The sequence below is a fragment of the Erythranthe guttata genome, chromosome 8 (genome assembly GCF_056151865.1).
Source record: "Erythranthe guttata isolate IM_541 chromosome 8, IM_541, whole genome shotgun sequence".
Lineage (NCBI taxonomy): Eukaryota > Viridiplantae > Streptophyta > Magnoliopsida > Lamiales > Phrymaceae > Erythranthe > Erythranthe guttata.
Window position 1 is genome coordinate 7,540,042 of NC_142540.1, and position 17,429 is coordinate 7,557,470.

Here is a 17,429-nt window from a genome sequence, read left to right on the forward strand (position 1 = left end):
ATGAACAAAAATGATAATTGATTGTGAACCATCGTTCTTGGTTCACGCAACTTGTACTCATGAAATTTTCGAGAGCTATGTTCTCTTTTCTTCTTGTTTTGTTATATTATTCTTCTATTTTTTCTTTAAGTATTTCTCGTCGACTCATGAGTTCTCTTTTTTTCCAAAAACATGAGTTCTCTTTTTTTCCGAAAAAAAGAGAAACAAAGAGAACCCGCCCCCCTCCAAAAAAAAATCAAAAATTAAAGTGAGATGGCTTGAAATCTTGTTATGAAAATGCACCACCAATATACTTATTATATTTTTATGTTCTTGATTCCAAATTTATAGTTAATGGCCGAAAATGAGTAGATGATCGCTAGATTTCTTGCATATGTTGATGGATTGTGAACCCTTTAGGCCCATTTTGGTTCGCCGGATCCGGACGTATTGATCTTCTAATTGGGGCGGATCTGTGATTTGGTACAACCCAACCGGATCTGGGATGGATCCTGGGCCCGGGTCCAAATCCTCCAATTACGTGATGCTGCATCCCACCCCTGGAGGTGAGATTAGGTAATCTGATCCATTGTTGAGTTTAACCCATTTGTGATATTACTTTGTTGCCCTTAAACTTGATTCATAATTACAATTGTACCAGATATATATATGAACTATCTTCCACAATTCGAACAACGCGGAACCCTAGATTTATTCACTCCCATTAAGATTGATCTCTTCGTCCACTTCCGATTCTCTACTATCTACCATCTATCATTCAAGTAAATCCGTTAAAAAAAAATTTACGCATTGTGATGCTATTCATTTGTTGTTTTACTGGATTTTATGCAGGCCCACAAACGGAGTTCTCGAATCAGGCATCGGCGGCGTCGAGGCGTAGCAGGCTCTTCTTTCCGGCACATGTATATTTCGCGCGGTGAGTTCTTAATATTGTTCTTTTGGCCTCTGTATTTACATTTGGGTACTTTTTAATGATATGTTTATGATTTTTTATATTATAACGTAATTGTTTTGATGTGTTCAGTCCCCATTGTATGCCTTATTCCCCATAAAAAAAAACCCATGTTATCGAACAATTACATAAGAATTATTTTATATTTGTTTGTAGGTGTTGCAATTTTATATTTTTCATTGTTTGTGTAGTACTTTGATGTACAATATGTGATACTCTATTCTTTTTATCGGGCAGACATTCCTTCCATTGCATAAAAATATGCCACAATATGCCAAAATTGACCATAAAATTTCCCATTTATTTGAATAGCAGTGGACATGTTATTTAGGAATATTTTGATTTAAAATTAATTTTGAATCCCGGCGGGCTATTACTATGTTTTTTGTGGGGTTCATCAGTTCTCAAATGAAAAATGAAGGATCTCGTGGGAATCTTATCTGTAATTGTAGATGATGGAATGTGAGTTACAGAATATTAATACAGTACAAAGTTGCAATGTTATGTCTTCTGTTGATGGGGAAAAAAACAATAAATATCTTGCTCTATTTTTCCAATTAAGAACGAAACAATTATCGTATCTTGCTTTATCATCCAAGTTAGTAAATCAAATCCGGATTTTTTACAAAATGCATGAGATTTTATAGTAGCCCTGACAGTGGAATGAAATATTCATATGAATATGAAGTGTTCTGAGTCGCCGCTGTGTACGTAATCTGAGATTAAATTGTATTTATTATGAAATAATGTTAAATCATTTGTTTGGATTCGTCGCAGTTACATCTATTAGATTGGCCGTGATCACAGACTTTATGTGTTCATAAATATGCGTTTGCCCATATGTTTATGAATTTGTAACAGAAAGAGTATTTCCAGTTTTTAGATTGACATGAAATCTTATTGCTTTTAAATTGTACATGATTTCGTTTTTTTAAATTATTTTTTAGATTCTATTTTTGAAATGAATATGATTTCACATGAATTGTATCTGTTTTTTGTTTTGCATCCGGTCATCCCATCCAATACCCTGGTTTGTTCAAGTACAATAGGTGATTGTTGAGAGAATTAGTGAACATTGATATTGTGTTTTGGCAACTTGCCTTGAGTGGTATGTGTTCGTGCATTCGTGCATTCTGGCTTACTTGCAGTTTTTTTGTCATTATTAGTGTTGTATGTGATCCTTTATTTTTTGTTTGGGTCGAGTGCTTTGTTATTGTTGCAGCTAGTCAGTTCAGACATCCCGTAATGATGCATTCATCCTTTATTCGTTTATAAATGGTTGGTTGTTTTCCAATACAGTATACTATTCATTACAAAATTTAATGGCAAACAACACCGAACAACAAATTGTAGTCTTAGCGGTATATGAAGTGCTATAGCAGCACCTTATGAGATGATGAGGCAAAAATGTTGAAGATGGTGACCCGGAAGGAGATGGTGACGCATTCATGTCCGTGGAACAAAACGAGGCGTATGTTATGGTACCGTATGACATGCCGATCAGCCTTTGGAGGGAATCGTGGAAGTTGAGTCCGAGGGTTACTATGCGGACGAGACGTAGGGGTTCCCGGGTATTACGGAAGTCGACTTATTCCATCGTTCAATAAGTGTTTGTCGTTGCTTTGATATTAACTTCCTTTGAAGTTTGAATTATGTTTTCTATCTTGTTTCGTATTAGTGTTTCATGTTTTCGTAGTATTTGTATTTCTATTATAAATTTGGTGAAATTAATCCATAAGTTTGACAGCAAAATTCGTAAATGCCATCAGTTAAATTTGGTATGAGGTGAGCAGAAATACAGTTTGAAACAACCGTACAATTCATCACATATAATAACATACAAATTTATTGATGCACGAACAAAATAGTCATTCACTAACAAAATTGGAAAAAAATGGGTGATCATCCCATTCGTTCATTGCAAAAAATCCACGGAACTGTAAGAAATGAAAACCAAAAAATTCGTAAGCTTCGTACTGTAAGAAATGAAAACCAAAAAAAATCGTACAGTAAGAAATGGGGTGGGATGCGAATTATGTGAAGGGATTTGGGTAGGTATTATATTAATATAAATAGAAGTCAGGGTGTTTGAGTAATTTGCTACACAACAACAATCAATCCAGCAAACCATATGTGGGATATACACATCAACGGATGTAATCCTAGATGACCTGATCCGACGAATCAATTGCGAAATTGCATCCACTAATACCGAATCCAGATAGTGTAATTAGAAAGTGGGACTTTAATCCCATCCCAACCCATCACCCCAACCAAAAGAGACCTTGGGGAATGAATTTATTTTAAATTATCGTTGTTTCCAAAAAATTGGGAAAAAATGATTAGATGATGATTTGAATGAAATTAGCTCATTGTTTGTTAAAAGCTAGTGTTTAATTGCATTTTTATGTTAATTGGAAGCATGAGCTTTACTTTCAAAGTTTCTAAAGATTGTCTTTTTGTCTACATTGAAGTAGATTAAGAGCAAGGAAAAGATAACTGATTGGAATAGAATATGAATATATGTGGTTGGATGTTGATTTCTTGAAGTAGAAAATATATTTTCAATTTTTCCTGTTTTTCAAAATTAAGAGAAAAATGGCTAGACAGGAATTTGATCTAATAAGTGTCTTGCATGTAAGAATGTTGTGTTTGATTGTTAGTTTAGTAAACATAATTGGAACTTCTAACTTAACTTTAGTTAGTTCTTGATTTGATTCTTTGATTCGATTGGAAATGGCTAGATAAGAAGAAGTAGTATAATTAGTAATGAAATACGTTGATGCATATGAAATTGATGAACAAAAAAAAATATTAGTGATTTTTTTAGGAATAATAGCCTAAATGGTGAATTTGACTAGTTGAGTGTATTGCATGTTAAGATCTACTAACATATTATAAAAGTTCCAGCAAAAATATCAACACCAACAAGGGCTCTAGCGAGTCTCCATTTTAAGAGACATTGGCAAAGTCTCTATTTTTCTTTTTTAATATAGGATTCTATTTGAAGACCCAAATTTACTGGGACCCATAGAAAATGGGTGGTAAATTAATTTTATAAATTCAAATAAGTCATGTATACATTTTGAATTGAAAAATAGAAAACTCAATCTGCATAGGAATATGACCATTGGATTCAACAGTAAGAAAAAGGATGAAAAATGCATAAATACGTGATTGGGTTTCATGTTTTTCATTCATCTTCTTCAATTTTTCTTGATTCTCAACAAATTTAGTGAGTTTATTTTTTTGTTTTTTAGAGATTGGTAGAAAATTGAATGAGAAGGATTTTTTTTTCTTTTCTTTCTTTTTTTTTTTTTTTTTTGAGGTTGGGGGTGGGTGGTTGAATTTGAGAGAGAAATTTCGTTTTGGAGTGTGGTGTTGAAATGCGAATGTTGAAATGCGAAAGTTAGAAGTAGCGGTGGATTAAGTGAACAAGTGGAGTACTGTAATTTTTTTTTTTTTTTTGCCAATTAGAACGACAGTTGTATTGCTAAATAAATTAAGTAATTGCGGGGTGGGGGCGAGGGAGTAACGACGATAATGGGCTTGGGTTATTTTTATTGTTTTATTTTTTTTTCTTTTCATTTTGAGGCTGTTAATTTTATATTTATTATTGTATTTTATTTATTTCATTAATGTATTTGAATGTATAATTGTGCTAACATTTATTTTTTATAATTGTTGGAATTACATTTTTTTATAGTAATGGAAGATGTTGAAGAAAGTTAAGGGAACATAATTTTTTACCCGAAGAGGATACAACTTTGTGTCGAGTTTATATTGCGATTGGTGAAGATCCACTTATCGGAAAAAAATAGTCAATGACAACAATGTGTAAGCGAATCCAAAACAGATTTCATGAGTTGGTTCCTGCTGGAGGTGAAAAGAGAACATCAAAAGGCCTGAAATCTCACTTGACGAAAATCAATCAAAGTTGTACAAGATTTCGTGGTGTATTGCTCAAATAAACTTGAGGCCATGATGCGGATCAAGTACAATCCACAATGTGAGTTTCAATTATGTTTTCTAAATTTGATAATTATTTAATATTTTAATATATTACTTATATGGCGACTTTCTAAAATATTTACAGATGGATCATGCAAGACTCTTATACGTTAGAAGTAAGCGCAAAACATACTTGGATCATTATTTGACAACTTTACCAGAATGGTAAAAACTGGAGATCTATCATCGAAGTTCAGTTCTTCCAAAGTGTAAATATTGCTTCAAATCCGAACCTCTATTTTAGTCCGAGTGATATGGGGGGATTCGGATTAAAAAAACAGGTTCGGATTTGAAGTAAGAGATTTGTAAATAATATCAGAAGACAAGCTTATTCAATGCAAAAGTAACAGGAATTACCAAGAAAAAAATAGAGATTAATTTTTTTTTCAAATTATGATGACGAGCAGGTCCTCAGTTAAAACACCAGAGAGGAAAGTATGGTTGATTGAACAACAAAATTCCATTATTGCAAAAACGTCATCTCGTTCATTGAATTTTGCCAATGATGTCTATCACCCCGAAATGCCTCTATCAAATTAAGTATATTGATGTTATTTTAATAGTTTATTTTTTTGGTTATCATTGATGATCTTAAATGTCGTTATTTTAATTGTTAATTTGAATTTCTAGTAATGTTTAATAAGTTATTAATATTAATGTTAATTTTATTTATATATTTTCAAATATTGAGTTCATAAACAATCAATTAAAACGGTGATTACTATGGTTGATCCAAATATCACTTAAAATTAAAGTAACAAAACAAACAAACAAAACAATGAATAATCATCTTACAATATGATTACATCGGTAAAATTTAAACATTCAAATTTTCATCTCGATACTCTTTACAGACATGCTCGACAAGGTTATTTCGAAGCATAAAATAGCGAGTTGTATCTCTAAGCCCGGTACGGTTGCTTAAATATTCTGCAATGGTTATCCGGTCTTGACAGAGTACAACATGTTGCTGCACCGCCTGGTACATTGATGGATCCTCGACAAAATCGTCACTTTCTTGATTACGGTTGTCTTCCACGATCATATTATGAAATATTATACAATACTTCATAACATCATCAATTTGTGCACTGTGCCATAATCGACAAGGTCCTGTAGTGAACTCAAATCGAGATTAAAAAATGTCAAAAGTTCTTTCAACATCCTTTCGATATGCCTCTTGCAACCTCGCAACTGATTGTTTATCGCGTCCAGCGTGGACATATATCATGTGCTAGATAATAACCTTGCCTGTATACTATACCATTTATAGCAAATCGAATATTTGTGGCTAGATCTCCAACAACGTCATTGAAAATAGGTGAGTTATATAATACATTAAGAACATTACACACACCTGGTGGTGCAAAGTATGAATGTCATATCCAAATATCATATGATGCTTTGGCTTCTATTAGGGCTGGGCATTTGGGATCGGGATTCGTGATCCCGTCCCGTCCCGATCGGAATTTTACTATTTAGGACTAAAACTTCGGGAATTCGGGATTACGGGATTCGAGATTGGAATTAGGAACAAATACGGGATCGGGATTCGGGAGTTGGTTCAATCCCGATCGGGATATTTTAATCCCGAATTAGGAAAAAAAGAAAAAACTAATAAAAAAATACAAACACAGACACACACATTAATATATATATATATATATATATATATATATATATATATATATATATATATATATATATATATATATATATATATATATATATATATATATATTATGTTCAAGTTTAGTTAATGTATAAAATAATAGTAATGGAAAAGAAAATGCAATATTTCATACATTTTAAGCAAAAATATAGGATTTCCCGATCCCAATCCCGAATTTCTGAAATATTTAGGGATACCGATATACCGGGATTTAATAATATGAGACGGGATTGGGATTTAAAATTTCTATCCCGAATCCCGAAATCCCAATCCCGAAAATCCCGAATTCCCGAAATCCCGTCCCGAACTCACCCCTAGCTTCTATTATTATTGTAGGTTTGTCATGGTACCTAGAATATGTACCAACCCACGCGGTTGGAAATATTTTCCATTCCCAATGCATACAATCCACGCTTCCTAGCATTCCATGAAATCCTTGTTTCTCTGCTTTTCTATGTAGTCTAACCATGTCTGCATTGTTAGGTTGTCGAAGATACTCCTATTCATACACTCCATTGACATCACGTCAAAAATGCTTCAAAGCATTTGAATATGTGGTCAATTGCATCTGTAAGCGAGTATACGAAGTGCAACTGACATCTTGACATGGGGTGGGAAAACTTGCTTTCCCGAGGTATTAGACTTTTACTTAATGTAATCGTCAAAATTCATGATATCATTCATAGTTCGTAAAACTAATTCACGTCTCATATGGTTTCTATTCGAAAATCACAGGGAGGATATAAAGGACGATCAACATAGTAATTATTCGTAAGTCTGCCATGCGCACCTATTCGATTAATTTTTATGGAATTTCAGCGTGATGATGTTCCTCGATGTTGTGTTTAGCACTTCCCCTATGAAGCCAACATGAGTGATTGGTATTCCACGTACACCATCGCCGTCATTGTGTGGCATTGGTCGTCGTTGTCGGAAAAGGAGGTATCGCTTCTTGTTGTGTTATTTTTTTTTTTTTTGATAATATGTAATGACTGGATTGTATATAGAATGTGTGGTAATTGTTTAAGGGTTAAGGAGTAGCATTCTATAAGAAAATGAATAGATAATGATTGGATTCGAGATTGATCATAAAAATCCAATCTAATTGATTACGCATAAGACCACGAAGATCTGGGTAAGATGATGAAGATGTAGAGAAGATAATTAGATAAAAATTTAATGAATGAGATTAATGGAAATCATATACAACGGTTGTAGTTCAACATTTCATATCTTCTTAAATTTTTTTTATTATTTGGATATAAATGTACTTAAGATTGTTCAATAAAATTTAATTGTCTACAACCTCGTATATGAATAAAACTTGAGCCTTAATCAAATTACCATATAAAATAATCCGTAACATGATTTAGAGACTCAATATTATAGAGCCCTCCATTGTGGAATTTTTTTTAGAGAGTGTAAAATTCTACCAGATCTTCATATGGGTCTCCAAAACAGAATTTGAAGACCCAATTTTAGAGACTTTAATAAATAAATTAATAAACTCATCACCACGAGAGATCCTAGAGAGTCTCTAAAATAGAAATTATACCTAAAGTTTTTAAGGACACCCCCTATGGAGGCTCCAAACTCCAATGAGCTACAAATTATAGAATCTCTGAACCCAAAAAAAAAAAGAGAGAAAAAAAAACCAAGAAGGGTTCTAGTGGATTTGTAAATTTAGAGATTTTCACAAAATTATGACGAACAGGTCCTCAGTTTGAACTCCAGAGAGGAGAAAATACGGTTGATTGAACAACAAAATGCAATTATTGCAAAAAGCTCATCTCGTTCATTGAATTTTGACGATGATGTGTATCACCCCAAAATGCCCCCATCAGATTAAGTATCTTGATATTATGTTAATAATTTATTTTTTCGGGTTATCGTTGATTATTGATGATGCTAAAATATAGCTCACCTAGGGTAGTGTAGAAAATGAGCTGAGAGAGCAAAGCAGATCAGTAGCTTGACAACTTGATGATCCTGAGGTACCTGCGATCATAGAACACATGAACTAAGCCGGGGGTTGATCCGGCGGAAACCCCTCCGACGCTCAAGTCAGACATGCTGATCATAGAAATAGTCCAGAGAATACAGTTAATCGTATTGCTCAGTTAATAGGACGTACCTTGAGGAATGAGTTCAAACCTTTATTTATAGCTTAGATGAGATTGTTGGGCCCAAACCTTATTTGAAGGTGATTGGGCCTCGGTGATAATAGTCTTAGATATTGGGTCCGTGGCCCAATAGGTAAAGAGATTGTAGGCCCATTGGGCTGACCCAATTAGGCATATCATCTTAAATGTTGTTATTTTAATTGGTATTGAATTTCTAGTAATGTTTAATAAGTTATTAATATTAATGTTAATTTTTTTATATAATTTAAAATATTGAGTTTATAAACAATCAAAAACAAAAATTAATATGGTCAACCCAAATATCACTTAAAATTCAAGGAACAAAACAATTAATAACCATCTTACAATATGATTATAACGATAAAATTTAAAAATTCAAGTTTCCATCTCAATACTCTTTGCAGACATGCTCGATAAGGTCATTTTGGAGCATAAAATTAGCGAGTTGTATATCTAAGCCCGGCAAGGTTGCTTAAATATTCTGCAATGGTTATCGGGTCTCGACTAAGAGCAACAGGTTGCTGCACCGCCTGGTACATTGATGGATCCTCGACAAAATCATCACCTTCTTGATTATGGTTGTCTTTCACGATCATATTATGAAGAATTATACAACATTTCATAACACCATCAATTTGTGCACTGTGCCATAATTGACAAGGTCGTGTAATGAACTCAAATCGAGATTAAAGAATGCCAAAAGTTCTTTCAACATCCTTTCGATATGGGTCTTGCAACCTCGTAAATAATTATGTATCACGTCTTCGTGGATCGGGAAATTGCTTGAACAATAGGGGACCAACGTGGATAAATACCATATGATGGATAATATTCTTGCTTGTATACTCTACCATTGATAGTAAATTGAATATTTGTGGCTAGACCTTCACCAACATCATTGAAAATAACTGAGCTATATAATACATTAACACCATTACACGCACCTGGTGGTCCGAAGTATGAATGCCAAATCCAAGTATCATTGATGCTACGACTTCTAGTATGATTGTTGGGTTTCCATGGCGCCCATAATATGTACCAGCTCACGCGGTTGGACAATTTTTCCATTGCCAATGCATACAGTACACACTTCCTAGCATTCCACAAAATCCTCGTTGCTCTACTTTTCTAAGTAGTCTAACCATGTCTGCATTGTTATGTCGTCGAAGATACTCCTCTTCATACACTACAATGACAGTATGACAAAAATGCTTCGAAGCATCTGAAGATGTGGTAGCTGTTATTTTTAGATACTCATCAGTTGTATCTGCAAGATATCTGTAAGCGAGTATACGAAGTGCAGCTATCATCTTGACATGGGGTGGAAAACCTTGTTTTCCCAAGGCAACCGGCTTTTGCTTAAAGTAATCGTCAAAAAATACACGATATCATTCATAATTCGTAAAAATAATTCACGCCTCATACGATTATTTCTAGTTCGAAAATCTTTAGAAGGATATAAAGGACGATCTACAAAGTAATCATTCATATGTTCGTCATGCGCAACTATTCGGTCCTTTCTTATGGAGTTCCGGCGTGATGATGTTCTTCCATGTTGTATTTTGCACTTTCCTGTGAAGCCAACATGAGTGATTGGTATTCCACGTACATCGTCCTCATCATTGTGTGGCCTTGGTAGTTGTCGTCGGCGGAGGAATTATCGCTTCCTTGTTGTGCCATTTTCTTAATTTTTATAAATATGTAGCTAGATTGTGTATAGAATGTGTGGTGATTGTGTATAGAATGTGTTGTGATTGTGTAAGGGGTGAGTAGTAACATTATATAAGAAAATGAATAGATATTATATAAGAATTGGATGGCAGAGATTGAACATGAAAATTCAATCTAATGGATTATAGTTGGATAAGATGATGAAAATATGAGTAAGATGATCAAGATGTGGATAATATGATTAGATAAAAATTTAATGGACGAGATTATTGAAATCATATCCAATGGTTGTAGTTCCATGTTTCAGATATTTTCAGAATTTTTCATGGAGGAGATGTGGATACGATGATAGATAAAAAATTAATGGACGAGATCAATCGAACTCATATCAAACGGCTGTAGTTCAATATTTCATATCTTTTCAGAAATTTTTATTTTTTAGATCAAAATGTGTATTAAAAATAATTAAGATTGTTCGAATAAAACTTACTTATCTACAATTTCGTATATGAATAAAATTTAAGCCATTATCAAGTAACTACATAAAATAATCCGTAACATAATTTAAAGGCTCAAAATTATAGAGTCCTCCATTGTGGATTTTTTTATGAAAGATTATAAAATTCTACCGGGTCTCTATTTGGATCTCCAAAACAGAATAAGATCCAATTTGAAGAATACATTGGAGATATCCTAAATATATAACCTAAAGTTGATCCACGGCAAATTAATCAAAAAAGAAAAAGAATATTAAATTTATATTTTATGGTTGAAATATTTATTTTTGCTGATTAAAATAGTCATTTTTGTTGTTGAAAGTAAGAAAGTATAAAACAAAATAAAAATTTCTAGATAAGATATATATTAAAAACTTAAGATAATGTAGACGAAAAATAACTATCGGAAAAATAACATAGGAAATATAATGTACAAAACTAAGCTATATGTTGTTATAATATTACTAAAAGTCCTTGATCATGAGGTATCGAATTTCTTGCATGATGAGGGACTAAATTAAAAAATATATATATATATATATATATATATATATATATATATATATGCTCTATAATTTGTACGTTAAAACCAAGCTCCGCGGCCCGACCATGGTATATGCCGAAACTGATAAGTACTTTGCAGAGAGCGCTGATAGAAGAGTCAAAGTGAATCTACTCGATTGTTATATTTTAAACACGGAGTTTCCATTTCATAGTTTCTTTGTATGTCGATGATTTAATCTTTATTAAAAATAATTAAAGTATGTTGCAGATTTTCAAAAAGGATATATATATATATATATATATATATATATATATATATATATATATATATATATATATATATATATATATATATATATATATATATATATATATATATATCGACAAAAGACAAAAGAAAGACACGAACACTGACTGAAAAATAAAGATAAAGATAGGTGAAACCTGTTTTGGATGTTGGCTCTGGTTACCAACTGATACGAACCTCGTAGAACTCGTTACGGGACCCTAATACCCTACGCGGAAGCAAGATCGAAAACATCCAAAAACAAAGATCAACATGTTCGAGGGTCATACCTACGACGTAATGTTCACCAACCGGTTCTACCTCATCGTGATAAGGAGGTTTATCGTGATGGAAGATATGGTGTGACTGCTGCAACACCAAGAGAAGTTTATTTGCGGCGAGGGGCTCAGTTCGATCGACCAAGACGTGTTTATTCCGATTATTACGAGCGAGATTTATATGATTATCCTAGATCAAGTAAGTACTTAGTTCATTCATCCTATGCTAATGAGTTAAAAGAAAGGAGATCGCCGAGTCGAAAATCACGGTGGAGATCTTCATCAAACCGAGACAGGGAATCAATACCGAGAGAGGCGACGTTCGATCCTCCATATGAGACTAAAGAAAGAGGTTATTATTCTTCTCAATCTCGTTCAATTCATGATACTAAATGTTTTTGGTGTTTGGGTTTTGGTCATGTCGCTTCAGATTGTTTGGATAAGCCATTCATGAAATTGCGGTCGAACTACGAGGAATTGAAGAGAAAGGGAGATTCTTTATCGCCACTTGAAAAGGAAGATACTCGTCAAGCTTTTGATAATCAGAACATTGTAGGCGTTTCAGCAAGTGATAAACCGCTGCTTGAGGAAAAGTTAAGTGAGAATGCCGAGGTCGAGTCCAAGGGGGAAGAAAACTCCAAACCCGCGCCACCACTTGAAGAAAAAGAAGGTTCGGATTCGAGGACGAATCCTTTTGAAGAGGTGGAGAATGATATGATCCAGCCATGCATCGAGGTTAATGCCGAGCTGATCAAAGTGCAGACTCTCAGTGTGAATGTTGATGAGATGGCGGTGCCTAGAGAGATGCTTCAGTCATTCTATACAGAGGTTGAACGCATTGGAACTTCAAGCTACAAAATACTCGCGTTCATATCCACTTCAATGGATGCTAGATAGTGTGTTTGGCGATGTGGTGCAGAGATGTGTAAGTTCGCTACCAAACAGAGAGATAGATCTTGTTTATACTCCTTGTGATATTTGTCCGGATTCGAGGACGAATCCTTTTAAAGAGCGGGAGAATGATACGATCCGCACAAGCTCCAAGACAAAGAATTGGAAGAAGAGAAAGCGAGTGATATTAATGGACCCGTTCGTGTTGGGATTGAAGAATAAAGGCTTGAATCAGGCCTTTGAGGAGTCCGTGGTTTGGAATTGGAAGAAAAGAAAGAGAAGAATTCGTTGGACAAGTCGAATTCCATGCATCCGAGATTCTCGCCTATTCTGGCAGAGTTTACCATTCGGGTTATAACTCTCGCATCTGAAGTCCATTTAATCCGATTCAAAATGATTCGGAAAGCTAACCGAACGATCTACAACTTTCATGTTTTGAGCGAAGAGATATTCGAAGTGGAACAGTGTCGAAATCGAGATTTACTTGCATGCACGTGCACAGCCCAATGTCGCGAGTTAAGAAGGGTGGTCGAGAAGCCGACTTAAAGATCAAGTTATCTAATTTATTTATGCACGTTTTTAATTTAGTATTTATTATGTTTTTATTATTTTAGAGTCTTTTATGGTTAGGATTTTCTTATTTACAAGTTTCCTTATTATAGTTTAGGTAGGAGTCATTTTCCTTGTGAAAAATGAGTCTTTTAAGCACTTATAAAAAAGTTGCCAATTTGGCTTATTTGATGGGACGAATTTTGATGATTTAATTGAGAATATTCTCTTTGGTTCTTTAAGAACTCTTCGAACATATCGGTGGATTTCGTTTGTTCACCCCGACTTATCAATCGATCTTTCACAATCGATTGTGGCGTCTTCACATACCAAGGTTCTTGCCTCTTTATAGGCAACGGGTCGCGGTTCGGGGTTCGTATCAGTGGGGGTTTGGCGATATATATATATATATACCTTCATTACTGGTTAGTGGTTACACAAGTTATGTACATACGTACACGCACACATATACATATACAATACATGAAATATATAGATGCAGGAAATGAAGTGTACGTGTCCGTAGTTATATACAGTACTGTGGTAAAAAATATTGTTTAAATCAGTTGGAGGAAGAAATTAATGGTTGAGTGGTAATTAATTAATAGGGTCTATTAGATATAACCCCCTTAGACATTCAAATAATAGGGATAGACCCAAATTTAAATTTGCCATTTTGATAAAAACCCAAACTTTTCTAAATTACATAAGTACCCTCAATCAAATCCCACAAATCACGTTACTTTACCTTTTGAAATAATATCAAATCCCACCTTATTTTCCCGTTAAAACACTATCCCCACAAACCCACTACCAAAAAATCTGCAAACCTCTCAAAACCATAAATTTATGCGGATCTCGCGGACGGTGCCGGATAAATTAGATGAGGAAAGTACTTGCTCCTCGCCGGAGTCCGACGGAGACACCGTCCGCTGTGGTGCAGCGTCGTAGCAATTTTCCGGCGCTGGATTTCGCACAACGGCCTTTTCTCGTCTTTTCGAAAGCATTCATTGGAGAACTCCCACCGATCAGGCATAACCTTCCCAAATCCCTAAAAAATCATCAGATAAGCAACTCAATCAATAACCGAAACAAAAAAAAAAACCAAAATTTCTCGTTACAGATCGAAGGATTCGATTAGCAAAAGCTCACGTAAGTATTCAGTTGCCGAACGAAACTGGAGAAATTGTTGTGCTTGAAATACTTGGGCAGCAAATCTCTGGCAAACTCACGTAATTTGGCCCAAAGAAACCGACAATATACTAATAAACTATCCCACTGATATAATTTGACTATGGATCTCGTTAATCGACTATGGGCCGCCGTCACTGCTCCAATCTAGGGTTACTCAAATCTAGGATTACTCAAATCTAGGGTTTTGATAATTCTTCGGCCCATAGTTGATTAACGAGATGCATAGTCGAATTACATCTGTGTTAATATACTATCACATATCATTTAATAGACTATCCCACTGGTATAATTTTACTATGGATCTCGTTAATCGACAATGGGCCGAAAAATCATCAAACCCCTAGAATAATAATAATAATAATAATAATAATAATAATAATAATATATATGGAAACTGAATAATAGGTTTGTTTGAAATACTAATCAATTAGGGTAATTTTCCTTATTATATGAAAACGATTAGGGTAAATAATAATATATATGAAAAAATAATAATATAAATGGAAACTGAATAATATGTTTGTTTGAAATACTAATCAATTAGGGTAATTTTCCTTATATCATGTAATAGACTATCTCATTGATCTAATTCGACTATGGATCTCGTTAATCGACTATGGATTCCGTATTATTCAACCACATAGTATATTAATAATTTCAATATAGTACATTAATTTGCTATGATAGTATATTACGGTTATAGTAGTGATATGAAATTGTGTTACAAACAATACACCACTGAAATGACAAGAACATTGAGAACAAAACCAACGTAAAGTATTCCAACATAACCAATAAAATAGTACATTAATAATCTCATAATTTCAATCTAGGGTTTTGATAAAATACTTAAAACACATCATAACACAATCAAACCAATATGTCGAGTTAAAAAACTCTAGTACATTAATAATCTCATAATAGTATAATAAAATGATAATGGTAGTATCATATGGTATTCATAATAGTATACTACTGTATTACAACGGTTTAGCACTTAACCAACGTTACCGAGCCATTACATCGTAAACACCTCTTTATAGCAACCAACCCACCAAACCTCGAAATCATGTCCTCATCGTCAGTCAAGATACATTCACCAACGCCTTCCAGCCTATATGTCATGCTTATATCCCACCCATCGAGTTGTGGCCACTTTGAAATAACAAATGCAACCAATGAACCGCGAGTAAACCCGTTCGAACACCTCTTTATAGCAACCAACCCACCAAATCTCAACAAAATCCGTACAAAATTCGCCATCGATAAAACCTTGAATCATAATACGACATTAAAAATACAAAATACTAAAAAATATATTAATATGATCAAAAATAAACTTAAAATGCAAAATTCATACGATAACTTAAAAAAGACTACAAAGTATATTTTAATGTACTACCCAGAGTCCTAAAATCCGCTGTTATAAACAAATAAATCAACTATCGACCGGGATCAGACACATGAACTCCACGACCGCGGACAGTTATTTCAATTACTACGTAAACCAACTACGACGTTCATATAAAATAACTCTGGTCCAATATGCGTGAACAATCTTTATCTAACTCTGTCAATCCTCTTCCGAACAAACATCATCCGCCAAAATTAACGATGTTTATATGACGGAATAATTTTGTTAAAAAACGTTCTACATAATATAATCAAGTATCAACACACCTCTTAAAATTTCTAACCACCATACATGACGATCCTAGCCATTGAACGAAAAATAAATCGAAAAACGCATTCATACCCGGTTAACAACGTCCAACAGATGAGCGCTCAATTCGATCCTATTTCCACGACGGTGCAGAAATCTTCAAAGATAAAAATCCCCTGGAACGGTGAAAGAGAACCTCCGAAAATATTATACACGATTTGGTATAACGGCCAATGATCTCACGTAATATTATTCCGTGATTTTAGGCAACGTATCAGCAAATCTCAAATCACGTATTAAAGGAATTAAATGCCGTTTAAAAATAAACAAGGGTATTAAAGGGAAATTATATAATATATTTTGCCAAGTTGGCAAAATTGGGTCTATCTCAAAAAGTGGAAAAAAAATTGGATCTACCTCATTAGAAAATATGAACAAGGGGGTTATCCCTAATAAACCCTAATTAATAATTAATGTTAATTAGGGTCTTTCTAGGGTGAGATCATGTGTTCTAAACTTTTATGAGATACCCTTTAAATTGCCACATGTGTCCCACAAAAAAAACCTATTTTTTCTCCATTTATGTATTGTTGCAAATACCCTTTACAATTATCATTTTAAAAAATCAGCAATTATAAATTATTAATGAAATGTCAATTTTACCCTCTCTATTTTAATGCAATTTTAAATATATATTTATTGCTGAATTAAAATTTATAACGTAAATTATATCATTATTCGTAAAAATCATTAAACCACCCATCCAGAATTGCATCAACCTGAATTCGAACTTGTGACCATCTTAAAACATACAAGAATACTTACCATTAAGACACAACACATAATTGACAATAAACTAACAATACGGATATATATCACAAAGCTACAATTTATAATGGTTATAAAACTTATATAAATAATGTTAAATAAATTATTAATTCTCATATAATTATTATTATTATATATTAAAAATATCCCATACTAACAAATCTTTATATAGTATAATTTAAAATCTAAGGAAATGTTGTTCAACTCGTGTAATTTAAAAATGAATTTCGAAAGAATTTGAAGTTTGAATTGAATCGTAAATTGTAAGATTTAATTAAATCGTAATATT

At 33.5% G+C, this 17,429-nt stretch overlaps 2 long non-coding RNA genes across 2 annotated transcripts; one reads left to right on the forward strand and one right to left on the reverse strand.

Annotated features, from left to right (window-relative positions):
• Positions 1 to 674: 674 nt before the first annotated feature.
• LOC105961290 (uncharacterized) lies at positions 675 to 2,669 on the forward strand. The gene is made up of 3 exons (XR_001173079.2): positions 675 to 761; positions 832 to 916; positions 2,252 to 2,669. It is a non-coding gene; the product is annotated as an uncharacterized LOC105961290 (long non-coding RNA).
• A 12,791-nt stretch (positions 2,670 to 15,460) lies between these two features.
• Positions 15,461 to 16,776, reverse strand: LOC148768434 (uncharacterized). Its single transcript, XR_016033102.1, has 2 exons — positions 16,406 to 16,776; positions 15,461 to 15,921 (listed from the first exon to the last, which is right to left on the reverse strand). It is a non-coding gene; the product is annotated as an uncharacterized LOC148768434 (long non-coding RNA).
• Between the last annotated feature and the right edge of the window lie 653 nt (positions 16,777 to 17,429).